The sequence below is a fragment of the Kogia breviceps genome, chromosome 4 (genome assembly GCF_026419965.1).
Source record: "Kogia breviceps isolate mKogBre1 chromosome 4, mKogBre1 haplotype 1, whole genome shotgun sequence".
NCBI classification, from domain to species: Eukaryota; Metazoa; Chordata; class Mammalia; order Artiodactyla; family Physeteridae; genus Kogia; species Kogia breviceps.
Genome location: NC_081313.1, coordinates 81,872,541 through 81,889,464, shown reverse-complemented (window position 1 = coordinate 81,889,464; position 16,924 = coordinate 81,872,541).

Sequence of the window (16,924 nt, the reverse complement as noted above, 5' to 3'; positions counted from 1 at the left end):
GGCCTTACATTTAGGTCTTTAATCCATTTTGTTTTTTTCTTTTAAAGAAGATGTGGGGGATAGGAGTTTATTTATTTATTTTTGCTGTGTTGGGTCTTTGTGCAAGGGCTTTCTCTAGTTGTGGCAAGTGGGGGCCACTCTTCGTTGTAGTGCATGGGCCTCTCACTATTGCAGCCTCTCTTGTTGCAGAGCACAGGCTCCAAACACGCAGGCTCAGTAGTTGTGGCTCACGGGCCTAGTTGCTCTGCAGCATGTGGGAATCTTCCCAGACCAGGGCTCGAACCCATGTCCCCTGCATTAGCAGGCATATTCTCAACCACTGCGCCACCAGGGAAGACCCTTTGATCCATTTTGAGTTCATTTTTGTGTATGGTGTTAGGGAGTGCTCAGATTTCATTTTTTTACATGTAGCTTTCCAGTTTTCCCAGCACCACTTATTGAAGAGGTTATCTTTTCCCCACTGTATATTCTTGCCTCCTGTATCAAAGATAAGGTGACCATATATGTGTGGGTTTACCTCTGGGCTTTCTATCCTGTTGCATTGATCTTTATTTCTGTTCTTGTGCCAGTCCAATACTATCTTAATTACTGTAGCTTTGTAATATAGTCAGAAGTCTGGGAGCCTGATTCCTCCAACTCCGTTTTTCTTTCTCAGTATTTCTTTGGCTATTCGGGGTCTTTTGTGTTTCCATACAAATTGTGCAATTTTTTGTTCTAGTTCTGTGAAAAATGCCATTGGTAGTTTGATAGGGATTGCATTGAATCTGTAGATTACTTTGGGTAGTATAGTCATTTTCACAATGTTGATTTCTCCAATCCAAGAACATGGTATATCTCTCCATCTGTTTGTATCATCTTTAGTTTCTTACATCAGAGTCTTATAATTTTCTCCATACTGGTATTTTGTCTCCTTAGGTAGGTTTATTCCAAAATATTTTATTCTTTTTGTTGCAGTGGTAAATGGGAGTGTTTCTTTAATTTCTTTTTCAGATTTTTCATCTTTAGTGTAGAGGAATGCAAAAGATTTCTGTGCATTAATTTTGTATCCTTTTACTTTACCAAATTCATTGATTACCTCTGGTAGTTTTCTGGTAGCATCTTGATAGTGACAGTTTTACTTTTTCTTTGCCCATTTAGATTCCTTTCATTTCTTTCTCTTCTGTGATTACTCTGGCTAAAACTTCCAAAAGTATGATGAATAATAATGGTGAGAGTGAGCAACCTTGTCTTGATCCTGATCTTAGTGGAAATGGTTTCTGTTTTTCACCATTGAGAACAATGTTGGCTGTGGGTTTGTCATATATGGCCTTTATTATGTTGAGGAAAGTTCCCTCTATGTCTACTTTCTGGAGGGTTTTTATCATAAATGGGTGTTGAATTTTGTCAAAAGCTTTTTCTGCATCTATTGAGATGGTTGAGGTTTTTCTCCTTCAATTTGTTAATATGGTGTATCACATTGATTGACTTGCATATATTGAAGAATCCTTGCATTCCTGGAATAAACCCCACTTGATCATGTTGTATGATCCTTTTAATGTGCTGTTGGATTCTGTTTGCTCGTATTTTGTTGAGCATTTTTGCATCTATGTTCATCAGTGATATTGGCCTGTAGTTTTCTTTCTTTGTGACATCATTCTCTTGTTTTAGTATCAGGGTGATGGTGGCCTTGTAGAATGAGTTTGGGATTGTTGCTCCCTCTGCTATCTTTTGGAAGAGTTTGAGAAGGATAGGTGTTAGCTCTTCTCTAAATGTTTTATAGAATATGACTGTTCTGTTCTTGGGCTTTTGTTTGTTGGAAGATTTTTAATCAGAGTTTCAATTTCAATGCTAGTGATTGGTCTGTTTATATTTTCTATTTCTTCTTGTTCAGTTTTGGAAGGTTGTGCTTTTCTAAGAATTTGTCCATTTCTTCCAGGTTGTCCATTTTATTGGCATAGAGTTGCTTGTAGTAATTTTCTAAGAATTTGTCCATTTCTTCCAGGTTGTCCATTTTATTGGCATAGAGTTGCTTGTAGTAGTCTCTAATGATCCTTTGTATTTCTGCAGTGTCAGTTGTTACTTCTCCTTTTTCATTTTTAATTCTGCTGATTTGAATCTTTTCCCTATTTTTCTTGATGAATCAGGCTAATGGTTTGTCAATTTTGTTTAACTTCTCAAACAACCAGTTTTTAGTTTTTTTGATCTTTGCTATTGTTTCCTTCACTTCTTTTTTATTTATTTCTGACTTCATCTTTATGATTTCTTTCCTTCTGCCAACTTTGGGGTTTTTTTCCTCTTCTTTCTCTAATTGCTTTAAGTGTAAGTTTAGGCTGTTTATTTGAGATTTTTCTTGTTTCTTAAGGTAGGATTGTATTGCTATAAACTTCCATCTTAGAACTGCTTTTGCTGCATCCCATAGGTTTTGGGTCATCCTATTTTCATTGTCATTTGTTTCTCGTATTTTTTTATTTGCTCTTTGATTTCTTCAGTGATCTCTTGGTTATTTAGCAGTATATTGTTGACGTCCATATGTGGCTTTTTGTTTGTTTGTTTTTAACAGAATTTTTCCTCTAATTGATATCTAGTTTCATAGTGTTGTGGCCAGAAAGGATACTTGATATGACTTCAGTTTTCTTACATTTACCAAGGCTTGATTTGTGACCCAGGATGATCTATCCTGGAGAATGTTCCATGAGCACTTGAGAAGAAAGTGTTTTCTGTTGTTTCTGGATGGAATGTCCTATATGTATCAATTAAGTTCACCTTTCTTAATGTATCATTTAAAGCTTGTGTTTCCTTATTTATTTTCATTTTGGTTGATCTGTCCATTGGTAAAAGTGGGGAGTTAAAGTCCCCTACTATTATTGTGTTACTGTCAATTACCCCTTTTATGGATGTTAGCATTTGCCTCATGTATTGAGATGCTCGTATGTTGGTTGCATAAATATATGTAATTGTTATATCTTCTTCTTAGATTGATCCCTTGATCTTTATGTATTGTCCTTCTTTGTTTCCTGTAATAGTCTTTATTTTAAAGTCTACTTTGTGTAATATGAGAATTGCTACTCCAGCTTTCTTTTGATTTCCATTTGCTTGCAATATCGTTGTCCGTCCCCTCACTTTCAGTCTGTATGTGTCCCTAGGTCTGAAGTGGGTGTCTTGTAGACAGCAAATATATGGGTCTTGTTTTTGTATCCATTCAGCCAGTCTATGTCTTTTGATTGGAGCATTCAATCCATTTATGTTTTAGGTGGTTATTTGTTTTGTATGTTCCTATTACCTTTTTCTTAATTATTTTGGGTTTGTTATTGTAGGTCTTTTCCTTTTCTTGTGTTTCCTGCCTAGATAAGTTCCTTTTGCATTTGTTGCAAAGCTGGTTTGGTGGTGCTGAAGTCTCTTAACTTTCTTGTCTGTAAAGGTTTTCATTTCTCCCTCGAATCTGAATGAGATCTTTGCTGGGTAGAATAATCTTGGTTGTAGGTTTTTTCCCTTTTATTACTTTAAATATATCCTGCCACTCCCTTCTGGCTTGCAGTGTTTCTGCTGAACTATCAGTTGTTAACCTTATGGGGATTCCCTTATGTGTTATTTTTTTTTCCCTTGCTGCTTTTAATATTCTTTTTTTTAATTTTTGAAAGTTTGATTAATATGTGTCTTGGTGTGTTTCTCCTTGGATTTATCCTGTATGGGACTCTGTGCACTTCCTGGACTTGATTGACTATTTCCTTTCCCATATTCGGGAAGTTTTCAACTGTAATCTTTTCAAATATTTTCTCAGTCCCTTTTTTCTTCTCTTCTTCTGGGAACCCTTATAATCGAATGTTGGTGCATTTAATGTTGTCCCAGAGGTCTCTGACACTGTCCTCTATTCTTTTCATTCTTTTTTTCTTTATTCTGCTCTATGGTAGTTATTTCCCCTTTTTTATTTTCCAGGTCACTTATCCATTCTTCTGCCTCAGTTATTCTGCTATTGATTCCTTCTAGAAAATTTTTAATTTAATTTATTGTGTTGTTCCTCATTGTTTCCTCTTTAGTTCTTCTAGGTTTTATTAAAATTTTTTTGTATTTTCTCCATTGTATTTCCAAGATTTTGGATCATGTTTACTGTCATTATTCTGAATTCTTTTTCAGGTAGACTGCCTGTTTCCTCCTCATTTGTTTGGTTTGGTAGGTGTTTACCTTGCTCCTTCATCTGCTGTGTATTTCTCTCTCTTCTCATTTTGCTTAACTTAGTGTGTTTGGCATCTCCTTTTCACAGGCTGTAGGTTCATAGTAGCCATTGTTTTTGGTGTGTGCCCCCAGTGGGTAAGGTCGGTTCAGTGGGTTGTGTAGGCTTCCAGGTGGAGGTGACTGGTTCCTGCGTTCTGGTGGATGAGGCTGGATCTTGTCTTTCTGGTGACAGGACTGCCTCCAGTGGTGTGTTTTGGGCTATCTATGAACTTCTTATGATTACAGGCAGCCTCTCTGCTGATGGGTGGGTTTGTGTTCCTGTCTTGCTAGTTGTTTGGTGTATGGTGTCCAGCTCTGTAGCTTGCTGATCATTGAGTGGAGCTGGGTCTTAGCATTGAGATGGAGATCTCTGGGAGAACTTTCACCTTTTGATATTACATGGGGCTGGGAGGTCTCTGGTGGACCAATATCCTGAACTCAGCTCTCCCACCTCAGGGGCTCAGGTCTGACACCCAGTTGGAGCACCAAGACCCTGTCAGCCACATGGCTCAGAAGAAAAGGGAGAATGAAGGGAGGGATGGAGGGAGGGAAGAAGCAAGGAAGGAAGGAAGGAAGAGTTATTAAATAAAAAATTTAAAAATTGTTAAAATAAAAGAATAAAAGAGTAATAAAAAAAAGTAAGAAAGAAGAGAGCAACCAAACCAAAAAACAAATCCACCAATGATAACAAGCACTAAAAAGTATACTTAAAAAAAAAAAAAAAAAAAAAAAACGGACAGAAAGAACCCTAGGACAGATGGTAAAAGTGAAGCTATACAGACCAGATCACACAAAGCAGCATACACATACACACTCACAAAAAGAGAAAAAGGAAAAAAATTATATATATATTAAGAAAAAAAGGAATAGAGCAGCCAAATCAATAAACAAATTTACCAATGGTAATAAGGTCTAAATACTAAACTAAGGTGAACATAATACCAGAAACAAATTAGATGTGGAAAGCAAACCCCAAGTCTACAGTTGCTCCCAATGTCCACCACCTCAATTTTGGGATGATTCCTTGTCTATTCAGGTATTCCAGAGATGCAGAGTATATCATGTTGATTGTGGAGATTTAATCTGCCTCTCCTGAGGCTGCTGGGAGAGATTTCCCTTTGTCTTCTTTGTTCACACAACTCCTGGGGTTCAGCTTTGGATTTGGACTCACCCCTGTGTTTAGGTCACCTGAGGGCATCTTTTCCCCATCCAGATAGGACAGAGTTAAAGTAGAAGCTGATTAGGGTGCTCTGGCTCACTCAGGCTGGAGGGAGGGAGGGGTACAGAATGCAGGGTGAGCCTGCGGTGGCAGAGGCTGGCATGAAATTGCACCAGCCTGAGGCGTGCCGTATGTTCTCTTGGGGAAGTTGTCCCTGGATCATAGGACCCTGGCAATGGCTGGCTGCAGAGGCTCCTGGGAAGGGAAGTGTGGATAGTGACCTGTGCTTGCACACAGGCTTCTTGGTGGGTGTAGTAGCAGCCTTAGCGTCTCATGCCCGTCTCTGGTGTCTGCGCTGATAGCCGTGGCTCGTGCCCATCTTTGGAGCTCTTTAAGGCAGTATTCTGAATCCTTTCTCCTCCTGCACCGCGAAACAATGGTCTCTTGCCTCTTAGGCAGGTCCAGAGTTTTTCCTGGACAACCTCCCAGCTAGCTGTGGTGCACTACCCCCCTTCAGGCTGTGTTCATGCAGCCAACCCCAGTCCTTTCCCTGGGATATGACTTCCGAAGCCCGAGGCTCAGCTCCCAGCACCCAGCCACCTGAGCGGTTGAGCAGACAAGCCTCTCAGGCTGGTGAGTACTAGTCGGCACTGATCCTCTGGGAATCTCTCTGCTTTGCCCTTTGCACCTCTGTTGCTACACTCTCCTCTGTGGCTCCAAAGCTCCCCACCACCCCCACGCCCTGTCCCCACCAGTGAAGGGGCTTCCTGGTGTGGGGAAACTTTTCCTCCTTCACAGCTCCCTCCCAGAGATGCAGGTCCCATCCCTATTCTTTTGTCTCTGTGTTTTCGTTTCTCTTTGCCCTACCCAGGTATGTCGGGATTTTCTTGCCTTTTGGGAAGTCTGAGGTCTTCTGCCAGCATTCATTAGGTGTCCTGTATGAGTTGTTCCACATGTAGATGTATTTTTGATGTATTTGTGGGGAGGAAGGTGGTCTCCACATCTTACTCCTCTGCCATCTTGAAGGTCCCTCTATGTAAATCCTCTTTGAAATCTTTCATCAGCGTTTTGTAGTTTTCAGCAACACCTGTACATATTTTAGTAGATTTATACTTAGAATACATTTATGGTGCTACTGTAATTATTTTTTTATTTCACATTTAATTTTGCATTGCTGTCATATAGGAAAGTTATTTGCTTTTGTATATTTATCTTGTATGTTTCCTGTGAGTTTATTATAATCAATTATTAGTTACAAGAGATTTTTGGTAGATTCTGAGTTTTGTAATTAGATACTCATTCTGTCTGAAACAAAGGAAGTTTTATTTCTTTGTTTTCAACGTGTATACCTTGTATTTCTTTTCTTTCCTTTCCTTCTCATCTTTCTTTCTTCCTTTTTTCTTTCCTTTTCTTTCTTTTTTGTGGGCCTATTGAACTAGCTGGAACTTCTAATAAAATGTTGAATAGGAATGATGAGAGAGGACATCCTTGCCTTGTTTCTCATCTTAGGAAAGCTTCCAGTCTCTCACCACTAAGAATCATATGAGCTCTAGATGTTTTGCAGGCATTCTTTAACAAGGGAGTAAGTTTCCCTTTATTGCTATTTTGCTGACAGTTTTTAACCATGAATGGGTGTTGAATTTTGTCAAATGATTTTTCTGTATCAGTTGATATGATTATTTTTTTTCTGTCTAGCCAGTTGATGTCTCACATTACATTGATTTTTGTGTGTGTGTTGAATCTTCCTTGATTGTCTGGTATAAATTTGACTTGGTCATGGGGTACAATTCTTTTCTTAAATTTTTTGACTCATTTGCAAATGTTTTATTTAGAATTTTGGGGCCTATGTTTATGAAATTATTTGTCTATAGGTTTTTTCCTTGTGATGTCTTCATTGATTGGGTAGTCTGTCAAGGCTGGCCTCATAGAGTGAGGTAGGAATTGTTTTTTCTGCTTTTGTTGTTAAATAAACTGTCTTAGGGAATTCCCTGGCAGTCCAGTGGTTAGGACACCACGTTTCCACTGCAGGGGATACAGGTTTGATCCCTCGTGGGGGAACTAAGTTCCTGCATGCCATGCAGCACAGCCATAAACAAACAAACAAACAAACACAAACTGTTGTAGCTTTCTAGGGCTATCATAACAAATTACTATGAACTGAATGGCTTAAAACAACAGAAATTTATTCTCTCACAGTTTGGGATGCTAGAAGTTCAAATTCAAGGTGTTGGCAGGGCTGTGGTCACACTGAAACCTCTAGGGGAGGATCCCTCCTTGCTTTCTCAGGTTTATTCCATCATGATGATGACATCACTCCTCAGTCTCAATTTCTTTAGGGTCAGTTATTTGAGATTTATTTTGTTCTGTTGATTATGTACTTGATTTTTTAAAATCTTTTTTACTGGACTATAGTTGATTTACAATACTGTGTTAGTTTCAGGTGTACAGCAATGTGATTCAGTTTTTTATATTCTTTTTCAGATTCTTTTCCACTATAGCTTATCACAAGATATAGTTCCCTGTTCTATACAGTAGATCCTTATTATTTATTTTATATATAGTAGTGTGTATCTGTTAATCCCCAAACCTAATTTATCCCTTCCCACCTTTCCGCTTTGGTAACCATAAATTTGTTTTCTGTGTCTGTGAGTCTGTTTCTGTTTTGTAAATAAGTTCATTTGTATCATTTTTTTAGATTCCACATATAAGCAATACCATATGATATTTGTGTTTCTCCGTCTGATTTCGCTTACTATGATAATCTCTAGGTCCATCCATGTTGACACAAACGGCAACATTTCCTTCTTTAATGGCTGAGTAATGTGTGTGTGTGTGTGTGTGTGTGTGTGTATGTATATACACACACACACACACACACACATATATATATATATATATAACATCTTCTTTACCCATTCATCTGTTGATGGACACTTAGGATGCTTCCATGTCTTGGCTGTTTTATATAGTGCTGCTATGAACGTTGGTGTTCATGTATCTTTTTGAATTAAGAGTTTTCATGTTTTCTTGATACATGCATAGGAGTCAGATTGCTGGATCATATGGTAGCTCTATCTTTAGTTTTTTAAGGAATGTTCATATTGTTTTCCATAGTGGCTGCAGCAGTTTGCATTCACACCAACAGTGTAAGAGGGTTCCCTTTTCTCCACACCTTCTTCAGCATTTATTGATATTATTTGTAGACATTTGTTCTGTTGATTGTGTTACGTTTCCCTGATTCTTGTGTTCCTTGTAGCTTTGTATTGGTATCTGCATTTGAAGAAACAGCCACCTCTCAGTCTTTATAGACTGTCTTTGACAGAGAAGACCTTCACTATTTCACTAGAGATTCTAGGAGCCTATCTAATCTTTCCTATGGATGTGTATTCTCTGGACTCATTCAGATTCCTAATTAGAATGGATTTTTCTGCTTTCTCTTTTTTTGAATGAGCCCATAATCTCTTGCTCTCTCTGGTGTCTCACTGCTATACCTCTGGACAGGACTTTGGAGGCACATTTTACTTCTCCTCCTCCTTCCCTGTGGAGAAGCCTTGAGTTCTGTACCTTCTCCCAAATTTGCTGAGGTATGCTGGGTACAGCAGATTGCCTGCCCCTTTTCCTTTATTCCTAGTTGCCCCCATCAAACTATAAGGATTCCATCTCCAACAGAGGCAAGACAGAAACTAGCATCTTGAGTGGCACACCCAAAGGCTGGGGCTTTGGAGGCATGCTCCAGTTCTCTCTCTCCCACCTGTTGGAGAAACCTTGGGTCCTATGCCTCTTCTCAATCTCACAGAGCCATATCAGACATAGTAAGCCATCCACCCTTTTCACTTTGCTCTTATCGGCCCCCAAGTGTAGATCTGAGTGTACAACATACTTTCTTTCTTTCTGAAGGACTTCTTTAACATTCACTAGTGACCAAATTCCCTCATTTTTTGTTTGTTTCAGAAAGACTTTTTCCTCTCCACTTTTGGAAGATAATTATGTTGGATACAGGATTCTGTTTTACTGAATTTTTTCTTTCAACACGTGAAATTTTTCACTCCATCCTCTTCTTGTGTGCAAGTTTTCTAAAGAGAAGTCCAATGTAATATATATCTTTGTTTCTCTACAAGTAAGTTATCCCACCCCCCACGCACCTCCTGGCTTCTTTCTAGATTTTTTTATTTACCTTTGATGTTCTACAGTTTGAATATGGATATGCCTAGTTATATATTTTTGATATTTATCCTGCTTGGTTTTTTCAGAGCTTCCTGGATCTGTGATTTGTTATCTGTCATTAATTTTGGAAGACTCTTATCCATTATTATTTCAGGTATATCTTCTGTTTCTTTCTTTCTGATGGAAGAAATTTTCACATACTGAGGCATGAGGAAGTCATTCTAGATTCTACATGATTTTACTTGAATTTTGTGCTAACCGGAAGAGCCTGTTTTGTGGTATGTCAAACATACATTGTATATCTGCTTTAACCATTAAAGAAAAGAATGCATTTAAAAATCAGAATGGAGCAACTATGGTTCAGGCATCCAGGATGGAGCCAGGTGGCCATTATGGATGTGATTTCAGACATGTTCCTACATCACTGAGAACTTGAATTTTCTGAACTGTATCAGACCCAAGGACACCACTAGCCTTTCTCAAAACAATATCTGCTATAGCAGCTGCCAGTAGCAACCTTATGGTCTCAAGGTCTCCCCTTGTAACTATGCAGCCATTTCGGACCCCAACAAATCCTTACTTTTAATAAGCACCCTTGCTTCTTGCCAGCTCCAATCCTAATTCTTGGCAAACAACTTATGTAATTTTGTGGGTTTTGCCTTTATAAGACTTACCCATTTTGTAGTCAAGCAGAACACAGTTCAAGTGCTGTTGATTCCATGTCTTTCAGACTATAGTCCTCAGTTTGGCTCAAATAAAACTCTTTTCTGTTCCTGTTATAGGTTGTTTGTTGATTATCTCTTTCTTCTTGTTCTGGCATTTCCATTAAACATATGTTACATCTTTTATAGTTGTCCCACAATTCTTGGATATTCTGTTCTATTTTTTTTTCATTCCTTTTTCTTTTTGCTTTTCAATTTGGGAAGTTTCCATTAACATATCTTCAAGCCTGCTGAGTCTTTCCTCAGTTACATCCAGTTTACTAATGAATTCATCAAAGGAATTCTTTATTTCGGTTACAGTGTTGTTGTGGTATTTTTTATGTCTACTATTAAAAAAATTATTTCATAGAGTTGCCATCTCTCAGCTTTCATTATCCACTTTTCTTGTATGTTGTCCACTTTTTCCATTAGTGCCCTTAATTACAGTTATTTAAAAATTCATGTCTTATAATCCCAAGATTTCTGCCGTATCTGTGTCTAGTTCTCTTGCTTTTTATTCTTAAGCTGTGTATTTTCCTTGTCTTTTGTCATGGCTTTTAATTTTTGGTTGAAACCCAGACATGATGGTATCACCTAATAAGTACTTAGTTAAATAGGCCTTTAGTTTGTGGATTTATGTTTATCTGGCTGGAATTAAGCTATGTTTAATGTGTGTGTCAGAGGATTCAGTTTCCTCTGCTGTCCTTATTTTGTCTTCCCCTTTGTCTTTGGATTTCCCTAGAAACCATCTAAACTAGACCCTGTAGCTTTCAGTTCTTTAATTTGTTATCCATGTTATGTTGGAGTCCTCTTGATGTGGTCCTAGGATATTTAGGAGGGGAAGCTTTCTATAATCTTATGACTAAATCTCCATATTTTGGAGGGCCAGAGTCCCTTGGCTTTGGCCTTCAGAAAAGTTGTTTAGCCTTTTATCCTCCCCTTAGGAGATACAGGAAGCCTAGAAGTGAGTCATGTTGTATGTTCCTCTTCCCCTAAATCATTTAAGGTTCTGGTAAAGTTTTTTCTCTTCAGGGCAAGCTTTTGTTATGGAGACAGAAAGCTCTGGGCATATTTCAGAACAGTTACTGTTCCCCTCCTCCTGACCTAAGAAGCACAGTCCAGTCTTCACCATGAGAACCTAGTGGGGCTCTTAGAGGTAAATCTTGTCCAAGTGTGAGGCCCCCCGCTAAAACTGGGCCTCTTGGAATTTTTAGTTCTGAAGGTAGTTCACAGTCAGCCTCCAGCAATTAATCAGTTAAAGTTTATGTGTTCCTGGAAGTTACTGGCTCCAGCTCCTTCTACTCTGAGTAAGCTGCTCTTCACTGTATTCTTCTTTCTCTCCAGTTTTCTGGTCAGAAGTTTGCCCTCAATTCTCTGATGGATCTAAGCAGAGTTGTTGATTTTTAGTTTGTTCAGCTTTTTCCATATTGACAGGATGGGAGTGACGACTCCCAAGCTGTTTATCTGTGTGAGTGTAAACTGGAAATCTCTAATCCTTTTTGTTTAGGGAGGAAGGAGGATACATATAAACATATGTCCCAAATAATTTGGAAAATGCTGACTTAACCATAGCCTTTTTTATACATGTCTTTTTTTTTTTTTTTTTTTTTTTTTTTTTTTGCGGTATGCGGGCCTCTCACTGCTGTGGCCTCTCCCGTTGCGGAGCACAGGCTCCGGACGCGCAGGCCTAGCGGCCATGGCTCACGGGCTTAGTTGCTCCGCGGCATGTGGGATCTTCCCGGACCAGGGCACGAACCCGTGACCCCTGCATCGGCAGGCGGATTCTCAACCACTGCGCCACCAGGGAAGCCCTATACATGTCTTTAAAAATGAAAAACGATGGCTAAAATAGGATTGGTTGAGGCTCAGGTATGAAAAATGATCTATTAACTTCTAAATCAAGTTCAGTTTTAACAAACTACTCAATAAAAGAATTGTCAGTCTTCCCCTTATTACAGATAGTAATTTCAGCAATTAAGTTGGCCTTTCTGAAACTGTCTCTTTACTTTCAAGTTCTCAGCTATCTCAAAGGTTAACATGAAGTTCAAATTAACTGTTAAAATAATAATAATAATAGCAGATAATGTTTATTGATAGATTAAAAGGTGCTGGTGCTTATATATTTTATTGCCCTTAATCCTCTTCCAAATCCTGTGTTGTATTATTTCCATTTTTCTTTCAAAGATGAGGAAAGCAGAGGCCTGAGCATATAAATAATTAAACCTAATGCATACAGGTGTAAGTATCAGTGCCTAGAACTGGCAGGTTTTGTAGTAACTATTTTAAGAAAAATAGAGGTGAATTGGACAAAGCCACTGCTACAAAAAGGCAAAACAGAGTATATGTATGTATGTATGTATGTATACACACGTATGTATGCATGCTTGTGTTGCAGGGCAGAACATCATCAGCGTTGTGACAAGCTCATAAGGTTCTCTATTGGCTCATTAAGTAGTGACCATAATATTTAACTCTTTTGTCCACATTCGGTTCCTCAGTATTTCTAAGTGGAATCAGGACCTCGTACGGTGTGTAGGAAGAATAATTTCACTCCAGAACTGAAGTGCTGTTATATCTTTGTGGAACTACATGATCAGGGAAGATATTGTGATTCAGCCTGATCATCAGGGGCTCCCTCTCCAGACAGTGGACACAGCGCTTCAGTGGGTATACAGTAGGTTCAAGAGCTTCAGGACCATGTAGATATTTGCAGGGGTCTCTAAACATTTTGAGAATTTCTCATTCATGTTGGCTGGAATTATAAATTCAGTTGCTGAAGGATAGAAGTGTAAATTTATGGCTACAGCTTAGAAGGCAAATAAACCAACACTTACCACAGGCTTTATTATTTCTACTGTTCATTGTTTTTGAAAATTTATTTAGTAGTTGTGAAAGATGCCAGATTGAGAAAGACACTGAAAAAAGAAATTCACAGTTTATTCACAGATGACTCATTAGCTCTTCAGTTTCTTCAGGAGTCTTGTTATCACTAGGCTTCTTATCAGTGTACTGTAGGCCTCTTGCTGTACTTATTTATGTATTTTAATTTGGGCCCATGGTTGGCAGGTGAATGGGAAAATAACTGTTGAGTTACCGTGAATAATCAGCGATCAGATTATAGAGTCTGGCTTCCTGTGGGCAAGTCACTAAATTACTCTGTGCCTCAGTCTCTTCATCTGTAAAACGAGGATAAATAGCACCACCTCACAGAGTTGTTGTGAGCATTTAATTACTTAATATGTGCAGTATTTGCAAAATTGGAATAATACCTTTCACATATGAAGTGCTCTCTGGGTGTTAGCTATTTTATGTACTTAGTTAAGCGTATAACTTGTTGCAAAAAGTTCATTATCTAACATATTTTGGTGTGTAAATCATACAGCAGTGTTTGCTGTTTGATTTTTGATTCTGTAGTGGTAGTGATTACACTGGAATTAGTGAGCAGTGAGAGTGAATGGACAGCTGTATTCACTGATCTCAGCATAACATCATCTATAGCATTATCACTTGATGTTAATTATCATTTTGCCCCCTTTTGCACTCCCATCTAACCTACCATAGTCTACTCATTTCTTCCACATTTCGTTGACAACTTTTTCAAAGCTGTGTTTTCTGTAGTGGCTTTTGAGGCTGAATTCAGCCAGGACTCTTTTTCTCCTATTCATAAGAAAATGAATTCTGCCATCCTCTGATGTGGAGATTTATTGCTTTGCTCCCAGGTTCATGAAGGAGAAGTGTTGGACTATATATGTCTTTTTCAAGAATGAAATAGGTTTCAGTTTAAGAAGATCTGCAAAGCTTGAGGGTCAGCAGTTCAGTCCCTCATTGCAATATGATTATAATTCCTATCATTTCTATTTTAAGCTTATGCTAATTTATAAAGGAGTATATTCTCAAGGTTCTCAGAGATATGCATAAAATCTTCACATTAGCTAAACATGAAATTTATAGAATTTATCCTATAATTTTATCCTAGGTGCTAAGGCACCCAGGTCCAAAGTTGAGATATAATTAAGTGCAGGGTGGTAGAAATATAGAAGACATGGAACTGTGCTCCTAGAATTAAACGTATAAGTAAGATATTGTAGCTCATACACAAAAATCAACGGAATTCAACAAATTTTATAAGGTACCTACCCCATACATAAGAGATCAGAGAAGAGACCCAAATATATGTGTATGCACAAGTTATTATCATGTAGCATGTGCATATTATATCCTATATACTTCCTTTTTATATACTAGATGGTTAACTCATGTTATTTTACTCATATATTTTGTTCACCATTTCATCACCATCTCCACTGTTTAGCTTAGCTCCTGTCACATGGCAATGCATAGCATTTTTACTCTCCCAACTCTGGCCTTTATCTGTGCAAATAGTACATATTAACTGTAATTTATAGCCTCTTGCCACAATGTGTGGTAGTACAGAAAGTTTAGGCAGCAAATTAGAATCATCATCATCATCACCATCATTCACTCATTTTTGTTTAAATATTTACAAGTTACCAGGCACTCTTCTAAGCACTCTTAACTCACTGAATCATCATAGCCAGTCGGGGTGCCCAGACGTGGTGGAGTGCAGTGCCTGCTGCCCTGTGTGCCATACTCCCAACCCCTCAGGTGTCATGAGAAGAGGCACTTTGGTAAAGCTCGAGAGGAAAAGGAGCAGTTCGAAGTGAGACTTCTGGAACCACTGGCCACCTGGGTTCCTCCAGTGCACGGCAGCTGCACACACCACCCACAAGGGAGACCTTCAAGATGGCAGAGGAGTAAAATGTGGAGATCACCTTCCTCCCCACAAATACATCAAAAATAGATCTACATGTGGAACACCTCCTACAGAACACCTACTGAATGCTGGCAGAAGACCCCAGACTTCCCAAAAGGCAAGAAAATCCCCATATACCTGGGTAGGGCAAAAGAAGAAAGAAAAAACAGAGACAAAAGAATAGGGACAGGACCTGCACCTCTGGGAGGGAGCTGTGAAGGAAGAAAAGTTTCCACACACTAGGGAGTCCCTTCACTGACAGGGATGCGAGGTGGGCAGGAGGGAAGCTTCAGAGCTGTGGAGGAGAGTGAAGCAACAGGGGTGCAGAGGACAAAGCGAAGAGACTCCCACAACAGAGGATCAGTGCCAACCAACACTCAGCAATCTGAGACGCTTGTCTGCTCACCTGCTGGGGCATGTGGGGGCTGGGAGCTGAGGCTCAGGCTTCAAGGCTTCAGAGATCATATCCCAAGGAGAAGACTGGGGTTGGCTGCTTGAAGACAGGCTGAAGGGGTCTCGGGCGCCACAACTAGCCAGGAGGGAGTCCAGGAAAAAGTCTGGACCTGCTGGAGAGGCAAGGGGCCATTGTTTCAGGGTGCAGGAGGAGAGGGGATTCCTTCCCTGTCTGCCCACAGAAGACAGAGTACTGCCTAAGTGAGCTTCAGAGATGGGCCAAGCCACAGCTATCAGCTCAGACCTCAAAGACGAGCATGATATGCTAATGCTGCTGTCACTGCTACCAAGAATCCTGTGTGCAAGCACAGGTCAGGAACACACAGCACACCTCAGGCTGTTGCAATGTCATGATGGCCTCTGCCTCTGCAGGCTCAAACTGCATTCCAATTATGACTACTGTACCCAGCCCCCTCCCCAGCCTTAGTGAGCAGGAGAGCCCTAATCAGCCACTGCTTTAACCCCCTCCTGTCTGGGTAGGGAACAGACACATGAGGGCGACCTGCATGCAGAATTGAGGCCAAAAACAAAGCTGAACTCCAGGAGCTGTGCAAACAAAGAAGGGAAAGGGAAATTTCTCCATGCAGCCTCAGGAGCAGCAGATTAAATTTCCACAATCAACTTGATGAACCCAGCATCTGTGGAATACTTGAACAGACAATGAATGTTCCCAAAATTGAGGCGGTGGACTTTGAGAGCACTGTAGACTTGGGGTTTGCTTTCTGAGCCTGCTTTGTTTCTGATTTTTATGTTTATCTTAGTTTAGTATTTAGTACTTGTTATCATTGGTTAATTTGTTTATTAGTTTGGTTGCTCTTTTCCTTTATTTTATTTTTTTAAATATTATTTTATTATTTTTTTTTCCATTTTTTATTCTTCCTTATCTTCTGAGCCGTGTGGCTGGCAGGGTCTTGGTGCTCCAGCTAGTGTCAAGCCTGAGCCTCCGAGGTGGGAGAACCAAGTCCAAGATATTGGACCACCAAAGACCTCCCAACCCTCAATCGCCTAGAGCTCTCCCAGAAATCTCCATTTCAACACTAAGACCCAGGTCAACCCAATGGCCAGCAAGCTCCAGTGCTGGACGCCCCATGCCAAACAACTAGCAAGACAGGAACACAAACCCACCCATTAGCAGAGACACTGTGTAAAGTCATACTAAGTTCACAGACACCCCAAAACACACCACTGGATGCAGCCCTGACCACCAGAAAGAAAAGATCCAGCCCCACCCACCAGAACATAGACACCAGTCCCCCCCACCAGGAAGACTACAGAAGCCACTGAACCGACCTCACCCAGTAGGGTGGACACCAAAAACAATAGGAACTACGAACCTGCAACCTGCAAAAAGGAGACCCCAAACACAGTAAGTTAAACAAAATGAAAAGACAGCAAAATATGCAGCAGATGAAGGAGAAAGGTAAAAACACACCAGACCAAACAAATGAAGAGGAAATACGCAGCCTACCTGAAAAAGAATCAGAA